Source organism: Gymnodraco acuticeps, unplaced genomic scaffold (assembly GCF_902827175.1).
Source record: "Gymnodraco acuticeps unplaced genomic scaffold, fGymAcu1.1, whole genome shotgun sequence".
Lineage (NCBI taxonomy): Eukaryota > Metazoa > Chordata > Actinopteri > Perciformes > Bathydraconidae > Gymnodraco > Gymnodraco acuticeps.
The window spans coordinates 972,941-1,000,764 of record NW_022992032.1 but is presented as its reverse complement, the minus strand read 5'-3'; the positions used below and the strand labels follow the sequence as shown (position 1 = coordinate 1,000,764).

Genomic DNA, 27,824 nt, shown 5'->3' with positions numbered 1-27,824 from the left:
ACGATAAAATATATTGTTATACTTTAAACAAGGCGATCTGTTAATCTTTTTTTTATATATATATAATGAAGCAAAACATAATCTAAAGAAAACACTGTTACATTAACAGTTACTTTTTTTGTACAACCTGAATAGTGAGATCTGCATTTATCATATTACTTCTATATTCCATATCACAATATTTTTTTCTGTAATTTCACCAAATGTTGAAAAAATTGCCTATATTAGGAATAAAATTGTAGGATTCTTAAGGTATAGAATTGACAAATAATAGATTGTATCTAACCAAATATTCTTCTTCTATCTAAATTGTTTGTCATCCCTACAATAATGGTACTAGCGACAAATCTTGCACTCTTAATTTGTCCATCTGTACTTTTCATTCCTAACATTCTCTTTAATTCCTTCCAAACTTCTCTTGCCTTTGTTCCCCTCTCTCCTCTCTCATCATCTTGTTCCCTCGCCTGCACCGTGTAGTCACACACATGGTAATTAAATGACCACACTCTGCCTGTGATTACAGCCCTGTCAGTGTGCGGGGAGAGGGTACTACTTAAAAGCTATATGAATAACAAGGGGAGAGAGGTGGTGTTAAAGTGTTAACAAAATGCACCCACGTGGATACAATAAAACACTCAAAGCTTCTTAACAAAAATGGGTCTGTTACTCTGTTTACAAAGCCGCATCTTTGACCAGTGAACCAATCCTATGGGGGGTGCTACAGCCCTGATGTAGCAATCAGGGGCTCTGGGGGGAGGGGGGTGTCCCAAACACACCTCCATAGGGTCACACTCATGACAGTAAATACTGAAGTCTAGCCCGTGAAGCAACGGCGGGGCCGCACCCCCACTGCAGCTATGCTGATAAACGCGAGGGAACGCTTATCACACCAAACACATCTGGAGGAATGCTTCTGGAAGCGTGTCATGTGAGTTCATGACCCAGGATTAAGAGACATGAAAACTCAAACCGTGAAATAAATGATGATGATCCAACCAGCTGCTTTAGGATGCATGTTGGAAGATTTTGTAAGCCAAAATAAGCCCCTTAAGGTTAAAAATGAATCACATTGTTAGTCATATTAGGTATTTCTCTCTTAGAGTAGCATATATTAAAGGGGCCCTATTATGCTCATCTTTAGGTTCATTTTTGTATTGTGTGCATACACATATAGTCTAGAAGTAAACATAGGAATCCAATGGAGGCAGGGGGGAGTGTGTGGTAGAGAAACTCACTCTTAGGGAACTTTGGGATTTTGGCCTTTGCAGACCATTTACATCCACTAAAACCTATATAACACACGACAGGTAATATAAACCTCAAAGGCAAAATAGGGCCCCTTTAAAACTCTTCTTTAACACCACGTAGGTAAAAAAAACCTGAAACATCTGACTTAATTTATAGTGGATGTAATCGTAAAGGGCGCAAATCAAAGTAATTTATTTAGAAGAAAAGTCGTGTGTATTTGTCTGTCACTCAAAAACCCTGCTTTACACAGTGACAAAGAAAACCAACTGATCCTCCATTCATCTTCTAATAATACCCCTACCCAGGGCCTATAAAAAAGTCATTTATTAGCATGAATGGCTCAATCCATTTAGTTGCATTTCCACATTTTGCATACAGGTCACATCTATTGAACGCTAAGTGAAAGAACGGCACATTAAACCCACAATATGCTATACTGTTTAATGGCTATTATTGGATAACTGGACATTTTATTGCCACATCTAAAATGGGCGGATGTGCTTTGGTGCCATAAAGGTTCTGCCTCATCTGATACATATGTCACACATATGACGCAGGCTTTGTAACAGAAGTCCAGGCTTTCTCGAGAAGGTGCTGAAGAAAAAATAAAGATAGGGCCTTATTATGCTTTGTTTTGTAGCTAGTCAAGCTTAAAGGTCACCTATTATGCAAAATCCACTTTTTCATGTTCAAAGAGATTCTGAAAGTTTCAGGAAAAAAATTTGCTTACTTTTTGTCCCAATCCATTTATATAAAAACCCGTCTGAAAATGAGCTGATCAGATTTTGGCCACAGATTTTGGCTTGTGTAACCATTAGGCAATAACCAACCAAGGTAACCGCCTCCTCCTCTGACTATTTCTGGCACAGGAGCCACTATCATGCTAACGTGAAGCAAACAGCCTCCAGACGTTTATGTAACCCAGTGGTTCCCAAACTTTTTCAGTCGGGCCCCCCTTGGGTAATTGGAAATATTTTCGGGACCCCCCCCAACCCGGTTCCCATCTATATTGGTAGGATTAATTGTATATTGTTGTAAAACCATTACATTTTCTCTGCTAATAATAAGAAGATACAAAGATCCAACTATAATTTTATATATTATGATGGATTACACATGAACAAAAGTGCTTGTAATAGATACTGTGAATTAATTTGGCCTAATTAAAACTGGTTGGCCTTCTTCCCTGAGTAGTAGATTTTTAAATTCAAATTTCTTTAAGGAAAATATATTAATGAACTACTATTTCTACTGCAGGTTGCAAACGATCACATCACTTTACCATTCCTATTCCACACATAGCCTATCAATGACTTGTGTGTGCTTGCTTTCCCTTGCAGGTCTTCTCAAAGCGGGGCTGTTGTTTTGAGACTGCCCCTCAGTTCATTCTCAATGTTCAGCTTTGATCTGTATTTCGTTTTGATGGCAGCAACAGCAGAAAAAGCCGATCTCACACAAGTAGGATGTTGCAAAAGGCAACATTATGCCCACAGCTCTCTGACCAATGAGATATTTTCGAGCAGTGTTTGTTTACAATTGAATAATAATAATAATAATAATAATAATAATAATAATACTACATTGGATTTATATAGCACACTTTAAAAACAACGTAATCTCAAGGTGCTTAACAAAGCTAAAAGGAGAAAATAAGAAAATTAAAAAATCTTCCCGCGATCCCCCTGCAGTACCTCCGGGACCCACCAGTGGTCGCGCCCCACAGTTTGAAAACCACTGATGTAACCTGATCAACAGGCTTTGAAGTTCAGACAGGCAACTTGTCTGCTCGTGACACATAACAATGTCACGCTTATACTGGTTTGCTAAGTAACAAATTGCTTCTCTGTAACAGTCACAAAGAATTAGCTGCACAAACCGGATGTTAGAGTTAAGGAGGTATGAGAGAGGCACCAGAAGGTCTGGATTTAAAAAGTCTCATAGAAATGTTTGCATTAATCTGAGTAAAATAACTTCACTCTTAGAGCTAAAGCCTCTCGGATTCTGTTAACACAGACACAACTTTAGGCTGTATTGATTTAAGTATTTTAGTAAACAATTAGTGGTTTGTGGTTGAGAAGTTATTTGGAAAATAAACACACTTTTCCACACTCTTAGGCCAACATTTGGCACATTTCCACTACAGGGCCTCGCTCGGTATGGCTAGGCCTCGTTAGGCCTTGTTAGGACTGGCTCACTTTATGCTGCGTTTCCATTACAGTTTAGTAGCTGGGGCAGTAACTATAGTAACGCAGTTACCTTAAAGAACTCATTATACCCTACTGTCCTACTAGGGCAGGGGTGGCCAACCCGCGGCTCTCGAGCCGCATGCGGCTCTTTGCCTAGTTTCATGCGGCTCTTCAGTTCATATCGAATTTTATATGTGTGAGTTTGGGGGAGAGACACTGACTCCTGACTAGTGTTGCACGGTGTACCAATACTTGAAAGGTACCGCAATACCCTGCCGTTAAAAACGTTACGATTCCTCCGTTTCATTAGTATCGGTACTTTAAGAATGACGGAGAAAAGTACTCCGGTGAGAAAGCGCTGTTTTAATAAGAGCCGTGTGTGTTCAGCGCTCTGCTTCCACTCCCTGCACTGCAGCCGTGCCTGCAGCCCCTCCCTTCTCAATCACGCTCTAAGTCCCTCCCCTCTCTCATGCACGCGCTAGCTGCCAGAGCATGTGAGAAAACGAGAAGCATGGCTGCAAGTGGGAGTGCAACTGCCGCTGCGCCTCGGCTTGTTGACAAAAAAGACGCCATTTATTAATTTTATTTAATACGAATTCTTGTCATTTATTTTATTTATTGTTCTCATTGTTTAAAAGTTTGTGTTATGGTTCTGGTTCTGGTGTGAAATAAAGCACAATAATTACATTTAAGACTGTTTCCCTTTTTTTAAGAAAAGTATCGAAAAAGAATCGGAATCGCAATTCTTGACTTGGTATCGAAACCAAAATGTTGGTACCGTGACAACACTACTCCTCAGAGTTAAACCTAATATTTAGTAGGTCTGTTAAGTATCGAATGCTGATCATTCTGACGTAATTTGGCCGGTCAAAGTTGTTTGGGCTCGGATAAAATCGCTCCGTTACTTTCGTCCTGTGTTACTTTCGTCCCGGCTCTACGTGTGTATGTGTGGTGTCATGTGTCAGTATGAGAGGATGCCAGCGCGTCTAATTTTGATGTGGCCCAAGAGCCAATCACAATAATACCTGCGATGCGGTGAACCAATCACCTTTGAGGGGGGGAAAACCTATCGTTGATTAAACATTATCCAGTGTTTCCCCTACCATTGTCTTGGAGGGGCGCTGCACCCCGCCAACGGAGCCCCGCGCCCCCCCTGAAATTCAAGGTGTTTAAAAAATATATATAATTTTATTTTTTTTAAATATATACATAGCACCAAATTGCAAATAATCTATAACTACTGTCACTTTTCACATTGAACATGTGCTCTTTTATTAAATAAACTAAACGCTTTCATTTCAAGTTGTGAGTTTAGTGTTTTTGACCCTAAGAAACACTGATGCATTAATCAATAACAATAATCCACAGCTCCTCTCTCTGCTCCAGAGGATTTAAAAAATATATATCCCAATGCCACAAAAATGCATCAGTGACATGGTTGAAATCTTGTCTCCAGAAAACAAAAAACTGAAACAAGCGGTATCAGTGTGTTTGATGTGGCTCTTTGCAGTAACATAGAAAAAATGTGGCTCTTAACCTCTGACTGGTTGGCCACCCCTGTACTAGGGCATTGCGTTCCAAGAATGCAGGGTTGTTGGTTGTTCCTAGAGTCTCTAAAAGTACAATGGGAGCCAGAGCCTTTTCTTATCAAGCTCCACATTTGTGGAATCAGCTTCCAGTTTGTGTTCGGGCGGCAGACACCCTATCCGTTTTTAAGAGTGCGCTTAAGACCTTCCTTTTTGATAAAGCTTATAGTTAGGGCTGATTAGATTCAGCCGCTAGTTTTGCTGATATAGGCTTAGTTTGTCGGGGGACATCTTACTTCTTCCTTCTCTCTGTCTATACCTGTGTACTCTCATGTTCCGATTAACCCAGCTTCCCCAAATGTCTTTCTTTTTGGTGTCTATATACGCCGGGATCCGGAGTCATGGATGATCCTGCGCTCCTCTGTCCTGGATCTTGAGTCGTGGCTGTGGTCCTGGATCATAGGTCCTGGATGGATATCCTCGTGGATTCATCTTCCTATTATACACACATGCATTTCCAAACATTTGGACTACCTATGTTGCAAATGTATTATCTTTTCAATTTACACACGGCATCTATTGCACGTCTGTCCGTCCTGGGAGAGGGATCCCTCCTCTGTTGCTCTCCCTGAGGTTTCTCCCATGTTCCCTTTAAACTGTGGGTTTTCTCCGGAAGTTTTTCCTTGTACGATGTGAGGGTCTAAGGACAGAGGGTGTCGTATTGTCATATTGATATTTTGTACAAACTGTGAAGTCCACTGAGACAAATGTAACATTTGTGATATTGGACTATATAAATAAACATTGATTGATTGAGTGTAGGCGGAGCCGTGACGTCATCTTCAATGATAACCCCAGAAAAACAACACAGCCGTTAGCTGTTAGCACTCAAGCTCACAGCTCCTCATATCTGTTCAGAAACTAGACAAAAGCTAAACAAGTACAAACCACAGACTGTCTGTGTCATGGTGAATACAGTCGCTGGTTTATTTATGTCAGTAGGCCGTTGTTGTGAGTGTGGACGGTCGGAGCATATACTGCGTTAGCTTAGCCGATCTCCATTTAGAAAACACACATTTTCAAGTCTGCAGACTTGTCAAAGCATTAATTCATGGTTTTTACTAACCGGTATCAGTATGTTGTTACTTCGGCATTATTTTGAAACGTGTATTATAACTAAATCACGGTCAAATATGTTCATTTTGTTGTAGTTGTAGCCAGGGCTCGAGCTCAAGGACGTCCCGTCGTCGAAAAAAATAGTATCGGGGAGGATAACAAATAATTTTGGGACGAATTTGGGACGAGAGTTAAAATAAAAATACCCTGCTAACTCTACTACAAAAAGGCGATGAAAATGAAAGCGACTGCACGTTTTGTGTAGCACATTAAACCTCCTTGTCAACATAAACACACATGCACATTTAGAAACCCGCGAAATACACACACGTAGCTACAGTTGTGCCGCTGGCTATCAGCCAGCCGCCCAGCTGGCTGTGCCCGCGAATTCCTGGCCCGCAAATTCGCGGGTCTAGCTATGTACTGAGTGTGTGTATTTCGCGGGTTGAGTGCTTTATACAGTCTATGGTTGAGTGATGTACAATGGCATCCCGTGGAGGAATTCTGAAATGTTTTACCGTTAATCACAAAAACGCACAGCAGAACCAGACCCTGGAGCGCCGGCCTCTTTATTTACTTACTCCTCTTCATCCCCTATGGGTAATAAGGCTGAGATGAGAACTCTCCATCATATTTAGTCCTTAGAAATATGCTGCGCCTCTCCCCATGTAGGGATGGGTACCGAGCCCCGGTATTAAACGGGCCGGAATTATTAAAGACAGTGGTAACGTTAAGCTCCGACGTTATCGGACTTTTTATCGGTACTGGAGACATTTTAAAATATATGTCATATGTATTATTGCTACATACACATTATATCGCAGTTTTAGTTTCACCAACTCCGTTTCTAATATGCAATAAGACTACAACATGCGTCTATGATGTATTTTCGAGCTTTCCAATCCAGACGAGATCTCTCTCTCCCGTCTGTGTGCGAGGGGGCGGGGCCGTTTGTAAAGGTCTCCTGACTGTGTTACAGACTGTCATCCTGGTTAGTGGTTACTCTGGGTTCTGTCTTCAGGACAGAGTGTTGGATTGTTTTGTTAATTGGATGGGACTTGATTGGATTCAATATTAGAGTAATTTTCTCGTTTGTGTGTTTGTTTAAATATATTTGGCCTTTGTTTATGTGATTGAATGATTTACTCAAATAAAAAGGTTGATGAATTATCATCTAATGATTTGTATGATGTTTTATTTATGTTAAAGGCCACTTTGAATGATTTTAACTAATGATAATGTAGAAAAACTAACATTTTAAATTCGGGACGGTCCACATTAATTTCGGGACGGCTTAGATTGTATTTCGGGACGGTTCCGGGAGGATGGGGAAAAAAGTTAGTCGAGAGCCCTGGTTGTAGCTCCCTTGCCAGCGATTCTCTCTCTAGTTTAGCATACTCAGCCCGACTCAACCTGGTTGTTGGCCCGGAAAGAACCTCGATTTTATGGGGCCAGAAAAACTGTGAAATAGTACCCCCTAGCAGGTACTACGCTAAGTGGAAACGCAACCAAAAACGGGGCGGGCACGGCACGCTTAAAGCGAGCTCCGCGCTGTAGTGGAAATGCGCCAATTGAGTCAAATATGCGGCACAAGTACCCAATTATTGATAAAAAATAACTAATTTAAGGACACTTTGACTTGGTATAACTGTTATTTTACCTGCATATCTTCTCATTTTTGTAAAGCACTTTGAATTGCCTTGTGTTGAAAGGTGCTATATAAATAAACGTGCCCTGCCTAAAGAAATGGGATAAAGTATTTGTATGGTAGTATATATGTGAGCATGCACAAAAGAGAAGTCCCTTTGACTTTAATGGCTTGGCCTCCACTAGTTTAGCAAAACCACAAACCCAAAATCCTAGAAAGACCTCCATCAATGGCTTTTTTAACCAATGGTTTTTAAATGCTGACTCGTATGTTTGAGTTATTTTGGGAGATTTTGGAATCTTTATCAGAGTACAGTGGTTCCACCTCCAGAGTCTGGTAAAACCATTAGAAGTCATTGAAACAATAAAATCCAGATTAGAGCCAACACAATATTACCACAGACCACTGGGGTCTTCCAGAGGGGGAGTAGTCGGATTCTACTGTTTAGTGACTATTTAAGGTGTTGTGGTTTAACACTGGATGCAGATTCAATAGCCATGACAGAGAAGGAGCTCTGGATGGTAAATGAACAGACCAGCGGTCAGTTTTAAGCGGCTAATTCAGCAGGATGTTGGAAATGAGCTCGTTTACACCTCTGATGAAAGCAGCAGTGGGTCTGAGGTCAATGGAGCCAGCTTTGGAATGAGCAGGCAGACGATGTGAAGAGGAGCATGAGGTGTGAGTGGGAGGTGTGTGTTTGGCTGTGTCTACTTCTCATGCGTTTACAGTAAAGTGTGTGTGTGTAGAACAGCATCTTACTAGGGCTTCAACTAAATATCCTTTTACAATGATTTCACTTTTGAAGCTAAACACCAACACACAACTATCCCTAGGTTTCGGACAGTTAGTTCAGACTTTACCCAGGGCAAAACAATATGTTTTTTACTGTAGACATTCTATTGTCTACGTTTTTAGTTACAGTTAAACTTCACAGAAAATAGTATTGCTGTGTTTGTGCAAGAACTTATTGAGATAAATGTAAATGTTCGCAGACAAATTGAGCGGACACTTTATATTAGAGCTGCAATCATTTGTCGATTGTCAGAAGTTCACTATTTTGATAACCAATTAACCGACCTTGTTATTTTTCATGTAAAATCGCAGAAAGATCTATCTTCAGCCTCTCAAACATGGAGATGTCTTGCTTGTCCCTTGTTTATATCATATAAAGTTATTTTTATTTACATTTAGAGCTAGACTATTGCTTTGAATCTAATTATCAGTAGATTGATTGAAGATTATTCATATTTGCAGCCCTAATGTATACATGCTGCTGTGTGGTGCCATGTAATGTATCCTTGTGTAACAGCGTCAGGTTGTTGTAAAGGATTGTCGCTCAGCAGCGTTAGTGGATTAAACTAACAGTGGGAGATATGGGAGAAGTCAAGGCTAAGCCAAATGAAGTGTTCCACACTCACACACTCCAGCTTCATCTACCTGCTGTGCCCTTTTTTTGTTATGTCTCCTAAAGAACATTCATCCATCAGCCAGCTGTCCCTCCCTACCTTACAGGTAACTAAAGTAATTACTTTACCCAGTCACACCCCTCTTATTAAGGTCATTTTCTTAATCACATTTGCGGTATCATTTACAAAAACAGGTTTTATTTCCTCAAGATGTTTTTCAACGAATAAGGCAGCCTATCATTTAATAATCAACAGTTTCCTCCCTCCAATCTAAGTTAATCCAATTTCTGAAACAACTTCATCCCCATGACAATCTCATGACAGCGGGGACAACAATGGAGTTAATGTTAGCCTCATAACAAAGTCAAAAACCACTCATATGACTGAATTATAATCAACTGTGCAGCACAGGGCAGCTTACTGATTTCACTGGGAGCGGCTCCTGAAACAAAGGCCTCCTGTTAGTGACCCAGGTGATGGCTGAGGGGCAGCTCCACTACGCTACAGGGTGGACTCAGATACCCTCTGCTCCTGTCAGAGGGCACTGTAGTCATGGCTGTCCTGAATTATATTCTTAATAGGAAAAATGGTTTTGAACAAATGTAATCAGAATCGGTTTGACATTTATCAAAGTAGCAACAGGAGGAATCTAGACCAGGGCCTCAACCTTTCTACATATTCCACCCACTTTAAAGTGAACTAAATTAAACTACTTCAATGTAGAAAGGTTAAAAAACCTTTAAACTGGTATATGTTTTTTTTGTTTCTATGTACAGTATGAGTAAATGCAGGAGGGAATGATTCAAGCCTTGTGGTTGGCACCATGTCTATAAGCAGCAAGGGGAACTTTGTGTTGCATAGGAAACACGTCAATAATGAGCAAAAATACACCTCCGAATGGATGACTCATTGTCATACACACATGCCATCTTTTCCAAATGTATTAATTTAAAGGAATCATTTCTTTAGAATTATTAGATTGATTGATCATTGTTTTTTCTATGAAACTTTAGAAAATGATGAAAAATACATGTAAAATGTTCTCATTTGTCCAACAAACCATTGTCCAACAAAAAAAACATATTCAACTACTGCTGAAATGAGTTCAAATCTGGAAATGTATTTCTTGTCAAATAACTTAAATAGCTAAGCCATTATCATTAAAGTAGTTGGACTAACTTTCATGTGATTAAGAGCGGTGAATGAGCAATATTTGTAAATGTTAAGTGACAATTAGGCAGGAAACAGAAGCCTTTTGAAGTGGACTCCTTGGCTAATGAACTTGAAAACATAACCCTGCTGCTAGCACAGGGGGCATTGACACAGAGCTGCTCTGACAGAGAAACACAAATACAGAAAACTAAAAAGAAAGGACATGAACATGAATCCAGTCCTAAATGCTGAAGTCATGTGACTGTGGTGCACAGGTGGAGAGAGTGAGTACTTTATGAGCTGACGGCTGCTACACCTTAAACAAATTGTGAGCAATCTTTTCAGAAACACAGCCTCAAACCCATTCATACATGTCCTCTCTGTTTCTCCGTCACACAGCTAGTCCTCGGGCCATTAGTCTCCGGTGGCAGGTGACGGTAGATAAACACAATGTGAAACAATGGGCGGCCCACTGAAGTACACTTGTTATTCCATTTCAAAGGTGAAGCAGGGCCCTCTGAGGTTAAGCCTGTAGAGGAGGAGATGAGAGTGGGTGCAGATGGCTGAGGCCCCTTGGTGGGGTCAGACAAAAAGAACCGTAGAGGTATTTCTAGGCAGTATCAGTAAATAACCGGTACATAAAAACCTGTGTTGAGAATCAATAACTACTCCAGCGTGTGCTAAAATCTCTGTTGTTGTACGCAACGCTAAAGATATCCATCCCAAAAATAGGGGGTAAATAAATGATGTAACACAAAAGTGGCTTAATATGTTTACACAACAACTCACACTATTGAGTGTTTGATCATTAATTACACTTCTGTTCATTACACTGGCCTTTAAAGAGGTTAAGATCGGTCATTCAAAAGGGGGTTAAAGGGGATTGTAGGAGATTCTAACACACCCTGACATCTATTGCTGTAAGGCCTCAGACGCAGCAGCTGCTGGAGGGGGGGTGTGGGGGGGTTTGGAAGTGTGCCACATACTATCACAAAACCACAAGTAGCAGCAGGTGTAGTGTTGGTCATAGTAAAACTAGGAGACAAAAGACGAGAAGTAGGGCAGCATTTAAATGTGAGCGTAGCCGTGACACTGTAGAGAGGTTTCTCAGAAGCTCTTAAAAGGCAGAGAGAAGGGTAAATCAGAGAAAAAACAGTGAGTGTCTGCTTCCCATGTATGCTAAAACAATGCACATTTGCATAGTAGGAAAAGTCAGGTGAAGAGCAGACAAAAGCAAGAACTAAACATGTAGCCGTCGTTGTTTTTTTCCGTTATTTTAAAGAGCGTATCCATAGAAAACTGTAGATTGTGTAAAGACTCCTGCATTAAGTCAAATTAAAACATTTGTAAAGAAGTGTGAGGGATATTTTAAACATGATTTGGATCCACTACAAGTATATGTTGTGTTAAAGTAAAAATGCATTAAAGATACAGGTACTTCAGAAACCGATAATAATTGTCCTTATGATAATAAAGCGTGCTATGGATAAGCCAAAACTGTGTGTAAAGACATGATACCATTAAAGACTTTATCACAATGGTGGAATCACATCATTTACAGTATGTGTCCATAAAACATAAATCATTCTGAAGTTATGCAACAGCTACTGTGAGAAAGTGTTGCAAATTGCATACAGACAAAGCTGGTGGTGTGAAGTCTGATAAGCTCTCAATTCAATAATGTACTCTGCCTCCTCTACTACTTTTATTATCAGGCAATTGATAGGCTAATAACTTTTACCCAGATATAAAAATGTCACTACTAAGAGTCCTGTGCGGCAGTTATATTACATTCTATAAAGTGATATCAATACAATGTGGTGTGGTTACCACCTAAGAGTGAACACGTAAAGGTACCATGTAGTCTTAATCTCCTTTTCATTCCAAGGGTTTAACTCTAGATCAGTCTGTCTGAAGCTTTGAAGGGAAAACCCATAGTGTTAAAGCAGTTAACACAGTCCAATATATCACATACAAGCCGGGGGCAAAGGTGTCCATTTTGTCCATCAACCAAATGGGTAGTAAATGTTCAAATTTCACCAGCCATTCAAAAGATGACCTTTATTTGTTGGCTGTTGAGTGATGCAAATCTACCAAACACTTGCTTATTTACGAGCATTTAACTGCCTTGGGTCACTCCATACAACACTGGAATATTTAACCAAATGATGCTTTTGTGCTTTAAATATACATCGCTGTACAACATATTCAAAGCACTAAGAGGAGCCGAGAGGAACTTGATACTTGAACTTGAGGAACCCCTCTTCAGTGGATGCTACGCTCTGCTAGCTGCTGTGATAACAGCTGCTGAAGCGAGGTCTCACTGCCTGCTCCTGCACGTCAGCTGACACTCCAACAAACCATCCCGCTGTTGTCTTTTCTCTTTGAGAGGATAGGTTTCACGCACATGTCAGATTTCTTGCCAGCGTCTACTGGGACCAAGTTTCGTCAACGACAAAAAGCAGAGACAACCATCGCTAATACAAACAATTAGCAATCGTCTATCTATGCGACCCCTCAACTGCTTTTACAACAAAAGCCATCATTCACTCATTCATCATACGAAGGCAGGGGCTTCCATGCAAGGTGCCAATGCCCCAACCCTAACCCTAATGTTCACAGACATTCAGCCAAGAGAAATCTCCATGTTGATTGCAGGGGCTGGGGATCGAACAACTAACCTTCCAATTGGTAGATGAGCCTCTACCTCTAGAGCCACAATGACTAATAAGCTGCTAACACTAATAAAGGCCTCAAAGAACACAGAAGGATATTGGGTTATAGCAGTGTATGAGCTTGAATAAAAGGAGCCAGTCTGTGTCCTTCTACTGACCCACATCTTATCTGGACCCCATACAGTAGCTGAGTAAACACACAAAGTTGACCTCGATATTAGCCACAGAAAGAACAAGAGCTTAGCAAACCTCCATAAATAAAGTTGCGTGAGTGACATTCTGTATCTAGTTGCACAAGAATCCCTGAAGAGCAGGTATGACACCTTAAGGCCCAACCCTTGGTTTGTTTTGCGCTGATTCACAGTGTTGGTGAGTAATCTACCACGTGCAACATGTCACTCTCCTGATGTCACCCCACATTTACTCCAAACGAGATAATACAGGATAAGATTACATGAGCACGGCGACAGCCTTGAACACACTTGTAAAGGAAGTGTCTACGACTTGTAAATGAAAGGTGACAAGGTTTAAGTGCACCGACCTCTTTTCTCTTCCAGGTCCTGGAGGAACTGCCGGTAAACAGCCGTGGAGCTCATCTCTCCCTCCCTCCCCAAAAACGTGAGAGGGGGACGGAGAGAGAAAGTAGTGCCAAAAAAGGGAGGGAACAGGAAACCAGAAGGAAAGTGATACAAATGAGGGGGTAAGGTGACAAAAACAGGTAAAGAAGGGAGGTAAAGGGGGGAGGAGGGAGAGTCTTTAGGCTGTCAGCGTGGGCCGCAGGATCCCGGCTGTCACAGCAGAGCCATCCTTAATCACGTGGATAATCCTTCATCCCTTATTTGCTTGTTTTCTGCTTCGTCTACCGGTGTTCTGCTTGCCGTGTGTGTGTGTGTCGGTGTCTCCGCTGGCTGTGAGTGTGGCGGTGTGTTAGCAGAGTCTAAGCCGGATAGAGGAACTGGACTTTGACCACAAGGCGAGGTGATGTCACTGCCAGAGCCAGGAACATGTGTTTCACTAGCGTCTACAGCCAGTCAATGTGTGTGTGAGGAGGAAATTAGAAAAAAGGAGGCGTGTTTATATTACTCAGCTGTGCCTCTTTTTTTTTTTCAAAAGCAGCATGGTATGAGGATGTGGGTGTGTGGGTGTGTTAAGTAACTAATACATTCAATTTAAAGAAAATATAATAATGTTTACGATACTACTTTTATTTGACAACTTGAGGTACTTTACAGATTCATATTATATATTTAAGAAATATTCAACATATGAATTATGATGTATTATAATGCATAAAGACACCTGGAGGTATACAATATTATTAAAGTCAGCTCCAATTTCAACTGATGCCAAATTTAAACGATGTACACCTTAATCGATCGCTATTTAATATTCTATTATTCAGAAAAAGGTCATTTTACATAATGAGTAGTTTTTAGTTTTGATACTTAAGTAAAAAAGTGTTTGTATTAAAAAAAACGCCAGACTTTTACTGGTAAAAAAGTATGTTTACATATGTAGGGGTGTGTGTGTGTGTGTGTGTGTGTGTGTGTGTGTGTGTGTGTGTGTGTGTGTGTGTGTGTGTGTGTGTGTGTGTGTGTGTGTGTGTGTGTGTGTGTGTGTGTGTGTGTGTGTGTGTGTGTGGTGTGGTGTGTGTGCATGTGTGCTGGATCAACATACTGGAGCAGATTACAGAGTATCAGATGAAGACGAGGCCTCTCCCACACACACTTTCCTCCCTTGTTTATTATTTGACTGCAGTGTCTGGCTCATCTCATGCATATGTTCCTCTTCAAATGTCAATATTGTATCCGACAGTACGCCTCTGCACTCGTCTGTCTCTAAACTCTGTGGTGTTTACTGTCAATGTGACCCCACTAGCTTGTTCTTGTACAAATGGTGAAAACATCTACTGTATACAACACAGAGTATATAAAAGTATATGCCACGTTGGTATGATTCTTCAGAGAAATTCCTATGATTTTTCTTGAAATCTCAACTCAACCTCTGCTAGCGCCGAACTAACTATAAATGCTTTGGATGAATCTCTAAATGATCTCAATTGGTCAATGAATTAAATCAGATAATTATCCATTTTTAAAGTAAATCAGTACATCGTCATAATTAAAGAGCAAGAACAACAAATACATATATTGTTTGCTCTATAAAGTGCACCAAAAAAGTAGTTCTTAAAATGATTTACATAAGTCTAATACTCTATCAAGTCAATATTTAGTTTTTTGAGTCCAAAAAAACAACGATATTGACTTTAAAACGATATAAAAACAGAGAAAAGGGCATAACTGATACAAAAATTGACTCTATTCAGTACTACCGTGGGCACTATACGAATTCCTGACACACTAAAATATGAACCAGGATCAGTCAATCAATAAAATAGTATATTTACTTTTGAACAGTCTTCCTTACACTCCCTCTTTCTCTACATGTCTGATCAGCACTGTCCTCCCTACCATAGGAAAAGGTAAACACCACATGGTGAATAATTACCTGCTTCTCAACATCTACAGGCCCTGACACACCAATCTGACCAAAGAACACGTCCCGACGGAACACGACTGTTGTGTCGCCTCACGTCTCCTGCGTCTTGGCCAAACAGTCACACCGAACACACCGCAAAGACTTCAGCCGACGGCCAAGTAGCACGTACGAACTGCGCATGCGTGATTGGCAATAACTCTCCTTACCAGCAGGCGGCGGTAGTGTGTATTCGTCATTCAAAAGAGGCAACCGGAAGACAGACAATGTGATATGTACAAACAACAAATAGTGTGTGCGTTCCATTTTCACTCTCGTCCATCGAAAACATGTTTAGTGCGTACTGGCGGTATCAGCCCTTGGACTGTTGCTTGTGGAAGCAGATAGATGAAAATGAAAAATAATAGCCGTCTGTGTGTGCCTTCTTAATCGTTTGTTTGCGTACCTCGCTTCTCATGCACTGATTCGCTAAGCTGAACAGCCAATCAGAGTGATTTATTTTACCGACAGCCTTTTGCCAACAGCCTACCGATTCAACATGTCGAATCGGGGACGGAAGGTGTCGGCACGGCCGAAAAGACACAACGGTGCAGGACACACCAATCTGAGTAGGGCGACACGACGCTCATCGACGGCCAGACATCTATCGATGGACGAAATCTGCTTGGTGTGTCCGGGCCTTAACAGAGACACAGCAGAGAGGCCAGATAGGGCCACATGAGGTCTATTGTCATGACAACCAGCAGTTGATCCAAAATAATTGTAATGGCTGCCTGCACTTCAGGGCCACTTGAAGACCTGTAAGCAGTAACTGGTGGAAGAAAGCAGTGGGACTGAGTTTCCCTCAGTGTATTCTAGTCAAATGAGTTGCGTTCACACCAGGAAACTGTGACCACGAGCGTAGAGAAGAGAGAAAATGATCAGAATGTCATATGAAGTCCAGGATGCAGAAGGTCTGATACCAACAAGCCTAAGAAACGGTTATAGTAGGAAATAAGACTAAAATAGGGCTGAAACCATTTGCTACTTACACAACCAACACAAATGGATGATCATATTGGATAATACAGCAGGCTTCATCTATAATGACTGTCTATTACTTCATTATCTCATTGCCTGTCCAAAAAAACTAAATGATCTAATTTTCAAAGCGGTAGGTCAGACTTAATTAAATGATTACATTCTTTTTTAGGACAAAATAACCCAAAACATGATGAGAAACTGAAGCTAGGATGCTAAAGTTAGCACTTAGTTGCTCTTAAATCAGTTGATGTTCTAAGCGTGCAAATTATCAACAATGACATAAGAAGAGGTCATGTGTGTGATGAAAGGTACATTTGCAAACAAGTTTAGCTTCCATTATAATCTTCCATTTTTATTTTTAAAAAAAGATATCTTCCATTCATCAAACTCTTCAACAATCCATGATGGATCTTCTTCAGAATTGTATTTTATTTTGCATTCAACTGTGGTGTCATGCACAACATAAAGTGATTTAAATAGATCAGAAAGGCTATAAATGCTAACAGGAATCAACGTGTTCTTTATATAAGGATTCTTCCTTGAAATGAACCTCTCAGATTTCAGTTTAATCTGTGCTCTATGTCTTTCTCACAGACATAGCAAACACACTTTAACACACTTAACACAACCAGGCCCACATCAAAACATTTCTCAGAGCTGTTCAACACTTAACAAGAGAGTAATTACTGATCGATAAGAGGGCTAAAATATCAAGTGTGTGTGTGTGTATGCGAGTGTGTGTTTCCCATTGGGATTTGGGTTGACCTCAGATAATGACCTGACCCTGAAAGTTCAAAGGGCGATGACTTCCAATTTGCCCCCATTCATTTGTTTCCGCACACACTCAAATTACATTGCAGAGAAAAGATAATACCGTGGGGGGGGGGGTTGAACTCACACACAGCTAGCATTGTTTGTTTTCTAGCTGCTTTTTAAATACCACACTCAGTCAAGGTTCAAAGCAATCTGAGAAGATGCTAGAAAGTGGAAATCAATCACTGCAGACCACTGATTGGTCAGAGACAATAATCACTTGGGCACTATGGGACATCCTGCACTAATTGCCATATTTAAATAGCCAATAGAGATAATAGATTTTGACAAAAACTACCAAATGTTACCCCCTAAAAATTAGGAAGTGAAGCAATTTGGCATTCGGGGAGGAAGGTGCGGAAGTAGAGAAGTGGGGAACTTAGTTTGTAGGGTCTTGGGTGCCCTTCAACGGGCCACCATATAGCTCACCTAGTAGAGCTGGGGGCACATTTACTGGGGGTCAGTCCCGTGTTTAAAGCCAGCCTGGGACCATTTACAGGTGTCATCCCCTCTGTCTCCTCAATAAAAAGGCATTGGGTACCTAAAGAGTATCTTAAAAAAAATGCCCTTGAGCAAGGCACCATACACAGACACTACCCCATGTGTGCCGTGGTGTGTATGAATTAAAGAGGAATCCTATAATTCCATTTCCATCTTTTGCCATTGAGAGGATCAAACCACTGTCGCATTAAGATGATGTCACGAGGCGTGGATTTGACGTATTGAGAAAGTTATCTACACTAAATTGAGCAGAACCATTCAGTGTAAATGAGGCATAACAAGCGGTGAAGTACAAAGCCACCACGCTCTATTCAACTACTCTTTTTAAGTTGACAAATCCTTACTATAAAGTTTAAAAGTGTTCAGCGATCCTGAACGCACCCTGTGAGTCTCCTCTTTCACATGACCCGCCCACAGCAGCCGGCTTCATCAAAGGCAACCTGCACACACTGCTCACTCACACACACACACTTTCTCCCAGGCCGCCACACACCGGGCCGTAGCCAGGTGGTGGTGTGACTGGTCACCATAGCGACAAGAAAGTAGCAAGCTGCCAGTGTGTTTTTCCACCTTTTACTCACACGTTTCGATTTAAAGGGCCAGAGCCTAGCAACGCAATTGTTACAATAGTGGAGGTGTTAACAAATAACATTAAAACAACTTAACCAAAACAGAGTGCAAGTTCACTGGGAAATATTTGACTTAGGAAAAGACAGGACAGGGAAACAGGAGCACAATACATTCCTGTTGTTGTCCATGCTGCTGTGTCTCCAACTTGAACTTGACTCAAGAGGAAGGGTATGCGCTTACATTTCTAGCCACTAAATGAAATCACAGACACCCATTTTTCATTAGGGTCACACAGCCAGTGGTTTCGACAAAAAATACAGTGAGAGGTAGAAAAGAACAAATACATGTAATTACCTTTGTTGGAGGAAACAGCAGAAACAGCAGCAACATGGAAGAAGAAAAAAGAAAAAAGACTGGTTAGATGCAGATATTTGAAAAATACACTGTCAGACTCAATATTAGACTTTTGTCCATTAATTCAATCCTATTTCTCCTTAAAAGTCATTGCACACCGTCATTAAAGCTAAATACATTTGATAACAACCCCCAACACCTTGAAGATGTTCTCAGTTCTGTGTGTTATTGCTTTATTGATGCCGACAGCACTTGGCTTCATCGGATGCATACTGACAGAAATAATAAACACCACAGCACTTTCACTTCCAGCATATTTCTGAGTGTGCAGCCTGAGCTGTATTCTGTCAGCAGGAGGACCAGCATTAGTGTTTCCTATCTTTTGATGAGCTCCATAACAACACAAATTGTCTCTCCGGGGGGAGTGAAGTCTAAATCTAAGTATGGTCTTCTTTCGTGTTTGGAAAGTTGCTCAATTAGAGTGAAGAGGAAAAAGACGAGCAACAACAACATTGAAAATCTCAATGTCACAAATGTCCTGGACAAACCTTTGTCATACACACATTAAGAAATGGTTCCAACTCTTAAAATGCAACTAAGAGATACTGTAATCACTTTGACCTACATTTGCCCACCATTGCAATGATAAAAGACAAATAAATAAAAGATTACAACATTGTGTGAGTCTGTTCTTAAAGCACGAAGGATAAGATCACAATTCAAGAAGTTTTTGGTTATAAAATATTTGCTGTAGTTTGAAATATCCAAAAGTTACAGAGTAGTTCACGTGTGCTCCACTTCAACCAGCTGTAACATTAAAATGTGGCTTAGGTGTAAAAACAATAATACAATAATATTCCAAAATATTCACGCCTAGACTACTGCAACTCCCTCCTGGCTGGTCTACCTGCATGTGCCATCCGACCTCTGCAGCTCACCCAGAATGCAGCGGCTCGTCTGGTCTTCAACCTTCCTAAATGTTCCCACACCACTCCGCTCCTCCGCTCCCTTCACTGGCTTCCGGTAACTGCTAGAATCCACTTCAAGACACTGGTACTTGCTTACCATGCTGCGAATGGATCTGGCCCTTCCTACATCCAGGACATGGTTAAACCGTACACCCCAGCGCGTGCACTACGCTCTGCATCAGCCAAACGGCTCGTTGCGCCCTCGCTGCGAGGGGGACCCAAGTTCCCATCGGCAAAAACACGTGGGTTTGCTGTCCTGGCTCCAGGATGGTGGAATGAGCTCCCCATTGACATCAGGACAGCAGATAGCTTGCACATCTTCCGGCGCAAACTGAAAACTCATCTCTTTCGACTCCACTTCGAGCGTTAGAACTATTAACGAAGCACTTATATACTAATAAAGGACTGGATTACCTAAAGCCAGTTGAGTAGCACTTGAAATGTTTGGCTCTATGAAACCTGATGTACTTATATGATTCTGTTTTCTTCAAGGTTGTGTCTTCCTGGTCGAATGTACTTATTGTAAGTCGCTTTGGATAAAAGCGTCAGCTAAATGCAATGTAATGTAATGATATATTTTTAAGAATATTACTCTCTGCGTGCGGGACAATTCTGCCCATGTCTTTTAGGACATAATGCTCTCAATATTTGAATTGTATCATTGTACTTCTGGTAAAAGATGATAGTACTTCTTCCACCACTGGACTATATAAACACACTAACATTACACACATATGCACACTGACACACACACACTGCTCTCTCCTCTGAACTTAAAGAGGAACCTCATTTATGAACTTTCTCCGAGCCGTTTCACCTGATTTGTCATATCCTCACAGGCAGCAGATGAAAGTGATTCCCAGCCTTTGGTTTACCATGCGTGACGTTTCTGACCAAAGAATAACCACTGGGTTCTGATTACGGCCAGATTAAACTCACATCCCCTTTTCTGTTCATGTCTCTGATGGAAATCTTACATAAATACCCTGATTGTCAGTGCGTGGTCATAAATTACCATCCATTTGCTGATATAAGAATCGCCCAATTAGGATGGTTGTTATGAAACGTGGCATTAATAATCATGGCTCTCATGGTGTGCTGCTCCAAAAGAACCCCCGATCATTTGTACAACACATCAGTCACAGATGTTTGATCCCACGCATTGCACAAGACTGTGAGGCATATTTCAGCCTCGATTCATCACAACAAATAATGAGCAGATGAGTGTGAACATACTGGAGAAGTAGAAAGACACTTAAGCTGAGTACTGCATCATTTATCAAAGGTATGCCTTATTACATTTATGTATGTGAGCAAACATGTAGGCAAAGACACAGAGGTGAGCAGAAAACCAAGAAACACAAGATGGAGAGCCCTTGAAAGAAATGAAAAGACAGATATGAAAAAACTAAAAGATGCAGAGAGAAGAAAGAAATATATAAGTGGAGAGAAAAATAGGCGTTCTGACACACTCACAGGGGAGGTAAATACAGAGATGCAAACGAAGCATCACGTCACCACGAAGAACATTAGCCACCTTTAGCTTAGCAGTGTTGACGTGAAGTCATGATGTGACCGTGATGTAGTTTGTTTATAGCCTAACATTAGCTTTTTAGTTTGATTGCATTTGCGCTTCAAACGTCTTAAAGTGGTGTTAACATGTGGACATTATCCTGCTGAACAAAACATAAACGTGTGCTTGTCTGTCATAGATCTTGTTTTCTTGAAATCCAATGGAAAAATCACATTGCTTTTATTAAAAACGTACTTTATCGTCTCTATCTATAGGGGGTTTTCTGCATAAAAAGGGGTTGACAGTCTTGTGCAAACAAGAGGAGACATATTTAATAATTTAGTTATATTTCACCAAACACACTTGACCTACATTGGATTGAATGTAATGGTGTTTGTATGCGGTCCATGCAATTAAAAACAAATCCAATAGTTAATATAAAGCCACTGATTCAGACAAGATTAAAGACTCAGTGCTTTATAGTCATATAAAGTACTGTGTATGTTTGCCTCCATCTTAGCCCCACCCTCACATGTTCTAGAATGTCTCTGGAACATTGCATTGACAGGATGGGTTGAAACACACACTTACACACACATAATGTCAGGGAGGAGCTGGAGGTAAAAGGCATAATAACCCAGATATACACTACAGGCCTCAACAAGTCCACCCCCACAAACCATTACATGAGCTCCAACAGCTGCATGCTCCACTAATGAAATATGACATTTCCATGAGGATGAATGCTCTGCTGCTGCTGCTGCTGCACTTGATATTGTAAAATGAAAATAAATATCTTAACTCTTTGGTTAAAACTTCTTAGAATGAATATCCATGTTGAGCCCTGACTGTGATGAATGCTCCTCTAAGTACAGTGTAGGGACATTTTGTTCATGGCCAATTACCTGCAGCTAACATAGCTTGGCTGCTTGCCATTATTGTTTCTCTATAACAATAACCATGGGGACTGGAGGGGAGAGAGGCACAAAGCAGGATGCAGTATTTGGCCAGTGGAAGGGTGAATGTCAGGGATCCATATCTGTTTGTTTTTCTAGAACTAATAGAGTACGTAGCTTAAAGCCACAAAGGCTGAACAGAAAGAGAAGAGCACCACAGACGGAGATTTAAATGACACAAACCACAAGTAATCAAACTGCTCTGCTTTACCTGTGCAACGGATTTATAGTAATAATGTCATCATAATCGAGCTGCACTGGATGTTGCAATGGTCCATATTGGGATTTCGATAAAACTTGGACTAATTGTGCAGCTCTAAATAACTCCATTGTATGTTTTGCCAAGTGATCTGTGTGTGATGCAGACAGGCAGACCAGAGAGATGGGCAACAAAGAGCAGCCATACACACGCCAGAAAAACAATGGAGATCTGCAGGGAAGAGAAGTGGGCGAGGAGATGAAATGGAGTTGATCACATGGATGTGAGACAGAGTGGGAATGAATGAGTAGGAAGTGTGGGAGAAAAAAGGAAATAATGGAGGGAGAAAGTGATTCTGTGAGAGGGGGAGAATGGGAGAGATGCCACAGCAGGACAAAGAAAGCGATTAATGGAAGACATGTTGAATGTCTGCAAGTATTTCATTGTGACCTGTTGACAAAGCTCGACATCTCCGCGCACACACACCTGCATGATGTACATACTATGAGCACCAAACTTTAGATTGAATTGCACACAGTTGTTTAAGAAGAGGCAGACGAGACAAACTTTACACGCAAGCACGCGTCACTGAAACCCTGATAGCATTTTGCTAACACTAGCATTATCTAACAATGTCAGGTTCAAGTGTTAATAAGGAGCTACATGTTGTTAATAAAAGATACGCTATCATCATTACACAGCACTGTGGCGACGTCTTCTACAAGGTCTTCATCTGGGAGCTATCCTGCAAATAGTCTTATCTAAAACACACTACAGTAACACGTATATATTCCGCCAGTAAGAAATTGAGACATTTCAAGATTTAAATTCAAATCTTGCACTGGATATTCACTTTTTTGTTAAAAGAGTGGTACAGTGGTACAGTGGTACAGTGATGAGTCGAAAAAGCTGGAAATGAGTTTACCAATCGGGTTCCCTCGTCTCATAGTTTTTGAGACTTTGTATTTAAAGTGTATGGTTTTTTGGTTATTTGCCTAAAAGATTAGATGTGTTACATTACATTGCATTTAGCTGACGCTTTTATCCAAAGCGACTTACAATAAGTGCGTATGTGGTTAACACAAGCTAAAGAGATGTGTTAGTGTAGTCGGTAAACACTCCATTTGTTAACAGCAGTTGCTAACGAGTGACTAAATAAGACTACCAAGTCCTCACGCAGCCACCTTTAGCTTAGCAGTGGTGACCTGAAGTCATGTGATTGTGATGTAGTTCCTTAATAGCCTTTATATAACGCTAGCTTTTTACCTCTGGTGTTGCATTACGCTTCACAAATCACAAAGTGCTGTTGATATGTGGGGAACATCCTGCTGAACAAAACGTCTGGGTATCAAACACATGGTTTTGCCACAGATTTTCTTTCAATACTTTGAAAGCTAATGGGAAAATCCCATTGGCATTTTGCAGCCCTTGCCCTGCGATCTTCTACAAAGTGTGTTGGTCTACAAAGACACGTCATCACTGCACCACTCATCTACACTGGAGGGACCCATCATGTGATGAGAAGAAGCAGGGTGTGTGTCTGACGCAGAGTACAGTAAGAGTGTGTGTGCATTAGTGGCTGATGTCGGTCAGACAGAGATAGCTGTGTTTTTAATGGGCTCTATATGAGCTGAGAGGCAGTGACGCTGACTCTTCTATCTCTGGGAGTTCCCAAGCTGTGAGAAAGCTGAGAGTTATTCAATATTCACACATTCATATTTATAAGCAGTCCGGCTTCAAAGAAACATAGTCAGCACAAAGTGATCGCCTGGGGGAAATAACGCTGTACACTTTCATGTTGCGTTATGTGAGGCCATGCTTAAGAAAAAGAAATAAATACATTTTTGATTAAGTCAGTTAATATTTAAACATAAGATCCATTGGAGGTTTCATTGCTGACCTAGAGATCAAAATGTATCCTTCAGAAAACGTTCCCTGCTGAAGCTCAAATGCCCTTTTTCCTGTCTGGTGAAGAAATAGGTCAACAGGTTATATGTTACAGAAATAATTACAAAGAAGAAAACTGCCTCAGATGAAATGTTGAAGCATTTATTAAGATGCAGTTTCTCGTTAAAGTCCCCCTCTTACCTTAATGAACAAATCCCAAAAAAACAAAAACAATCTTAAACAAAGTTAGGATTTAATACGTGATACTGTTTGGTTTTTCAAAAACATACTTTATTAAGATGAAATCAAGGCTTATAAAAAGCTATGATACATTTGCTATGGTACATTTGCTTGACTGACAGGTGTTTAGGCCTATCAGAGACAACTAACGACGGCCATAATCATGTTTTGTTTCAGTTAATTCCGGTGACAAACTCACAGTTTAGGTAGCCTTGTTATTATGTAACTGCTGTGTGTCAAATTCTTCGTATTTATCTTCTTAAATCGTCTTAAAATAGTTCATGAAAAACAGTCAAAAAAACCATTATAAAATATGTTATGAAAATGATAAATGTGTCCAGAGAGAAGGCCTTAACTGTGGTCATGCTCAAAGAGGATTTGTGCAGCGTGAACACACACAGAGCTGCAGTGTCAGCGAGTGGGCCGCTGAAAGATCATTTCATTAGAGACTGTAATGAATAAGGAACTCATCACAAGGATGTACCAAGCAGCTGGAGGAAGAGGGAGGAAGAGGAGAGGATTAGAGGGGGTGACAAAGGAGAGAGGATGGAGGGAGTGAGGGAACAGAGGAGGAGAGAGGAATGAGGATGGATGTAGTAAGGGTAACAGAAGAGAGGGGAGGAAACAGAAGAGCACAAAAAGAGAGGAACAAAGCAGGATAGAGGAGTGAGGACAGAGGGAGTAAAGGAACAGAAGGAGAAAGGAAGAAGGATGGCAGGAGGAAACAGTAGAGAATAGAAAAACCTAGGATGGAGAGATAAGGAAGAAGCGAGTGTGGAAACAGAGGATGGAGAGCAGCAGTATTCTGGAGAGAAATATGATGCAGTTTCATCACAAGAGCTATTCTTCATTCTGAAATAAACATCGTCCTAATTCATTATTCCTTCCTCTCTCAATCTGTCTCTGCTCCAACATTGGTCTCTCGTTCAATAAACTATTTGATGGCGGATATTGGATCAGTCACACCCAGGAGAGTATGCCAACATTCACACTATTCTACTGCCAAATACAGAGCTCTCTTTTTTATAGAACACAGGGTTCTCCAAAGATGCTAGTCGCTGGCCAAGAAGATAAAGTTACCCGCCAAAAGAGATATGTGTCCTCCTGACATTTGGCTGTTCACACCCTGCAGTGAGGCTTAAATACACTGAGGTCACAGCATGGCGTAAGCATCTCCTCGCTGTAGGAGAAGAGCCTGGAAGTCCCCTCTCTGGACTCTTAAGGAAGCAGCTATTTCCAGACAGTGTGAGCAAGAAGGCACCGTGTCATTCTCTTCTGAGATCCTCTTTGCACCAAACCCTGCAATGTGACAGCAGTCAGGCGTAACACACAATGTGCAAATACCATTCGGACTGCGCCCAGAAGACCCCCCCCCCCCATCTAACACACCCTGTGACCACAAACAGCTGGGGAGCACAGGGAGGGTGTCAGTATGGCCCTGTGGGAGCCATGCTGTGTGGGCAGTGTGTGCTTCAGGATGTCGGTTAGGCACCGATTAAGCTACAGTTGCCATCTTGCCTGTTTGGGCCCCCTTTTATTAAAATGTGCAGAACTTGAGAGGGATGGTTCAGATTGTTTAAACTAGGCTTATATGAAGGAGTTATTCATTGTCAGTGTGTTACCTTAACAGATCATGATCAGTTTCCCCCCCAGTTTGGAAAAGGGGTCCCAGCACAGAATATCAGCAATGTACAATGGACAAGGGCAGCAGATTCTTAACAGTTTGTGTGGAGTCTATATTTTTTATTTTTCCAAAACAGTGTAACTTGCCGACAGGTGGCTCTTATGGGATGGTGAACTGAAGCTGTTATCTATGGGCTTGCCAAAGCCACCAGACTCCATTGACAAAAACGGCAATTTGATCTTGCTTCACAAAGGAAAAGTAAATCGTGAGGAAAACCTTGATCGTAAGTTTGTTTATGTAATTGTGTGACTTTGGTTAATCCTAGTTAACTCTTTACAACACCCAAGTCACACAATAGCACAAGCAAACTTACAATCAAGGAAGCGGTCGAACAGTAAATCCCATGTTCTGGGAGGTTGAACCTCATGTTTTGTCAATGGAGGATGTTGGCTTGGAAGACAGCGTGGAAAGAGCTATCTGACAGCAATGTAAAGCGGTGACATATTCTCAATATAGCATACACACCATTTTAGCTGGCTATAATAGGTTTGGCTGCTGCCCCAATCCATTGCTTTGCTTGCATGGTACTTTGCTTCTGTCTCTCCTGTATGAAATACACTAACTTTGGATAAGTCCCTAATAATATAACTAGGGCTGTCAAACGATTACAAATTGTAATCAGATTAATCACAGCTGAAAAATGAATTAATCATGATTAATCACCATTCGAACTATGTCTAAAATATGCCATTTCTTTATGTATATTGTTGTGGGAATGGAAAGATTAATGAAAGAAGGCGGATATATCCATTTAACATACATATGTATGATTATTGTAAAAAAAAAAAGACAGCCCACACACCTATCAATCATCAAACCGTGGGGTCTTAATTCATTACGTGTTGATTTCTATCAACGGGGGAGTACTTCAGGAAAGTCGACGGTGGGGTCTAGGCGGCTAGTGGAGTACTTCTTGACCACAGAGTGTGAACGTTGTGATCAGCTGTTTTAGCGCAGTTCTCCAGTGAAGGGGGGAGTCTCCCTCCGCAGCCGGTGGGCGTAGTTTTGGCACAATTCCGTTGTACAGACCGACGTTAACAGCAGCCCTGTCTGTGCACACGGAGACCGACTCTGTCGTCCGGTGATCTAACCGCCTTCTGGAAAAGCTTCACAAGTACGTCGGTACGCAAATGCGCTTTGTGACACAAGTGACGGTACGCATTTCAGATTACGCACATAACCTGCGTACCAGTTATGTGTTACCTGTACTACAGCAAAAGTATTCTCCGTCGGGACTTCCTGCAACAACACCACGCCGTTATCTTGATTCTGATTGGCCAGAAGACATTATCAAAGATGTTCTATTGAGAAGACGATCACTACGTGACAAAAGTTTTCAAAACCGTTTCTGGTCTTCGGTATTTCCAGACAAGTGGCTGCTGAAATCAATCTTACTAACTGCTGTCTGTGCAATTCTCGGCGCGAGTTGGCGGACTTTATTTGGGGCTAAGCCATTTCTTGGTATGGGTGTAGCCTACCCCAGCCATACCCTGGCGCTGCTACTGGTGGGATGTATGGGGCGGGCCATTCTGCACATGTGTTAAATGCGTTAAATATTTTAACGCAATTAATTACCGCCGTTAACGCGATCATTTTGACAGCATTAAATTATATAACCCAAGCTCAAACTAACCTTTTAAATAACCAGTAGATGATTCACATG

General features: G+C 41.1%; 1 protein-coding gene across 1 annotated transcript in view; it reads right to left on the bottom strand.

The window, feature by feature from the left end:
• Positions 1–27,824, bottom strand: part of macf1a (microtubule actin crosslinking factor 1a) — a 283,339-nt gene that overhangs the window by 186,287 nt on the left and 69,228 nt on the right.